The sequence below is a fragment of the Hevea brasiliensis genome, chromosome 7 (genome assembly GCF_030052815.1).
Source record: "Hevea brasiliensis isolate MT/VB/25A 57/8 chromosome 7, ASM3005281v1, whole genome shotgun sequence".
Taxonomy (NCBI): domain Eukaryota; kingdom Viridiplantae; phylum Streptophyta; class Magnoliopsida; order Malpighiales; family Euphorbiaceae; genus Hevea; species Hevea brasiliensis.
In genome coordinates this window covers 30,961,313-30,964,497 of record NC_079499.1, presented here as the reverse complement: position 1 = coordinate 30,964,497, position 3,185 = coordinate 30,961,313, and the positions used below count along the sequence as shown (strand labels likewise).

General features: G+C 33.2%; 1 long non-coding RNA gene across 2 annotated transcripts; it reads right to left on the bottom strand.

The window, feature by feature from the left end:
- Positions 1-379: 379 nt before the first annotated feature.
- On the bottom strand, positions 380-2,967 carry LOC131181668 (uncharacterized). 2 transcript variants are annotated; one of them, XR_009150163.1, is made up of 2 exons: positions 2,797-2,967; positions 380-651 (listed from the first exon to the last, which is right to left on the bottom strand). It is a non-coding gene; the product is annotated as an uncharacterized LOC131181668 (long non-coding RNA). The 2 variants fall into 2 exon arrangements; XR_009150164.1 differs by lacking the exon at positions 2,797-2,967 and adding an exon at positions 1,268-1,315.
- Between the last annotated feature and the right edge of the window lie 218 nt (positions 2,968-3,185).

Below are 3,185 nucleotides of genomic sequence, written 5' to 3'. Positions count from 1 at the left end.
CACATACATAGTCAAAATTTATTGCAAAACCATGCTCTGATACCACTAAAACATGTCACACCTTACCCCTCCGTAAGGCATAGCATGCTCCCGTAGAATACTTAATGAACTACCGAACTTCACCTACCGATAACTCATTAAGTACCCTACAAGGGATTTTAAAACAATTTTCTTACATTTTGGAAGTGGTGAGCATTTTGGTAAGAATTAAAAACCATTTATTCAAAGTTTAAATACTAGTAAAAATTTTTGTCCATTCAAATTTTGTCGCAAATTTTATAAAAATTTTGACAGAGTTCCCTCTGTATTTTGAGAAACCAGTTCTTCAAATACCTGTAAAAAGTACTTCCAAAACTATTTTACAACTCCCAACCTCCAATAATTCACAATTCAACTCAGTAGGTTCAATAATTCCATTCACAAAACATAAGGCAGAAAATCCATATGTACAAATATTAAATTTACAGAAGAAAATCTAAAATAATATTATTATAGTTTATTTACAACTGCTCAATTTACATTGATACTTATGACATTACAGTATTTACATCAAAATCACCATAAGGGTATAAAATAATACCCGTACAAAAAGGGATCAAAAAGATCTTGTCAATTCCGCAGCTCACTCTGCTGCTTTCTCCTTGCTTTTATCTGCGACAGTAAATTAAACTATCGCTGAGTATAAACATACTCAATGGTGCACAATAAAGATTTAAAATGTGATACATAAATCATTTATTGATGAAACATAATTTGAATACTTCACAATCACATTTCACAAATATCAAGCTCATAACAACTCATTTGTCAAATAATATATTAAACAACAGTTTAGTCAAACAATTGCATAAATACAGTGTTGCCAAAGTCGTACACAACTTAAGCCATGACACAAAATTTCCGATCAATGCCGTGTTGTACACCACGACAAAGCAATCTCAACCCCATTAATCGAAACCAATGAGGAGGTGGCTAGCTAGCTAATGAGTACTCATCCGATCTACAACCTCAATCGGCAAGCCGAGAGGGAGGAAAATAAGCGATCTCAACCCCATAAATGGAGGAGGAATAATAAGTAATGTCATGCTAAGTGTGAATCAAAATTCATTTCAAACATTTCATTCAAATATTGCATACAAAAATCAATCCATTTCCAAAGTTACAATTTGATCGCAAGGTGGCAACACAAAAGTTCATAAATTCATAATGCGTAATAAATCAATTTTTCAAGGATAAAATGCTTAAATAGGGTTTATTGTGCACAAACCTCAAGCGAGTCGTCCCTTAGCCTCGACTCGTTTCCTCGGGTTCCTTCGATATTCTTTTCAACTGAAACACAAAATTTGACAATGTTTCAGTACTAGAACTTAACATAAATCCCAAAATGAATTTTAACTTCGCATTTACCTATTTCTAACGTGTTAAATTCGACGTTCTCGAAATTTTGTGTTTCAGGTTACTATTCACTGCACTATTTAAGTCAAATAATTGACTTTCTAAGGATTAATAGGTATGGGAACTCCAACTTCACCCACATACCACATTTTGGTCACCAAACTTGTTGGTTTTGGTCATTTGTTTAAAGCTTAGGTCATTTTGGCAAAATTGCCAATTTTCGGTTTTGGTTCTCCGAAGTTGCACTGTTCCATTGGTCGATCTACTGTTGGAATTTGACAAAACTTCCTTCATAGAAAATGTTCCTTATTGTCTTAAGTGTATTCTCATTTTTGGATCACCTCAATCGGAGTTTTGTAGCTCAAGTTATGGCCAAAATAAGTTTACTGTTCACGTGTCTTTGTTCATCTTGAGATTTTGGTGCTGGCAGATTTTTAGTCCAACTTTGGTTAATAATTTGATCAAGTTAAGTTCATAATTTGGTCTTACTTTCTTCATATGAAATGTTTTACTATGTCTTACGTTTCCATCGGTTCAAGAATCGCCTAAATCCGAGTTTTCTAGAGGGAGTTATAGCTATCCAAACATTGCTGCTCAACTGAAAATCTGCAGAGTTGCAGTACAGTAATTTAATTTTGCTCAATGATTTTGAAAGGGTTAATGGCCTAATTTGGGTTGGTGTTCTTCATGAAAGTTTTAGGTCTATATCATATCTAATTGCTGGTAAAATTTCAGGTCAATTTGACCTACCTAGCTCGAGTTATGACCAAATGAACAGTTACTGTTCATTTGGTCAGTTTAATCTTGAGGGCAGCCTGCTATCAACTCACTTTGGTCAATTGTTTCACCAACTTTTGGTCAGTTTTTGGTCATGGTTCCTTAATGAAAGTTGTGCTCTTTTATGTCTATTTTCATCTCCAATTGGTGGCATATCCATTAGGCTTGTAAAATTTGAGTTTTGGTCCTTCAAAGTAGGTTTGGTCATGCTGCCAGCAGCATGACCATTGACCTACGAATTTAGCTAAATTTTCCACCATTCCCACACAACTTATTTGGTCATAATTGACCATTAATTCATGTCACAATAGGTTAAACATGCCATTTATGCATTTCTTCAAATTTTAGTTCACTAACCCTAACATTCAAACCCTAATCTCACTAATTCATTGTGTTTAACTACTTTCAAAGCCTTAAACCATAATAACTCAACTACTTAAGGTTCATATACTCATACACACCTTTAAGTCCATCAAATTCATACACACACATCAAAACCCTAGCTGGATGAATTTGTCTTTAATCCTCCCACCATTAATTTCTTTTCATTTTAAGTATATTCCTAGGTTAATTAAGCTATAAACATAACTAAATCAACTAACAATTCAAGTTTAGTTTACTAACCTTGTGTGCAGAATTTCTTCTCCCTTTTCTTCAAATTTTTCTTCTTTCTTTTCTTTGAATCCTCTTTCCTAGTTGTCCAAACAACATCTAGTTATGGTAGGACAATTGGCCATGGTTGGATTTTGGTTCTTCAAGCTCAAAAATGAGCTTTCATGGTGGTTTTGGTGTGGGAGAGAGAGTGACGTTTTTTTGAAGAAGAAGATTTTTGTTTTAATTTTTTTTTTCTTTTCTTTTCTTTATCTTATGGAAGACCACAATTCCCAATTTAATAATTCACTAAATTAATTTGTTTATGACATCATTCATGATGTCATCAACTTTGACTTTTCCATCTTCTTCCTCTTTTTTTTTTATTTATTTTTTTCTATTAGTTCTTTAATTTAATTCTC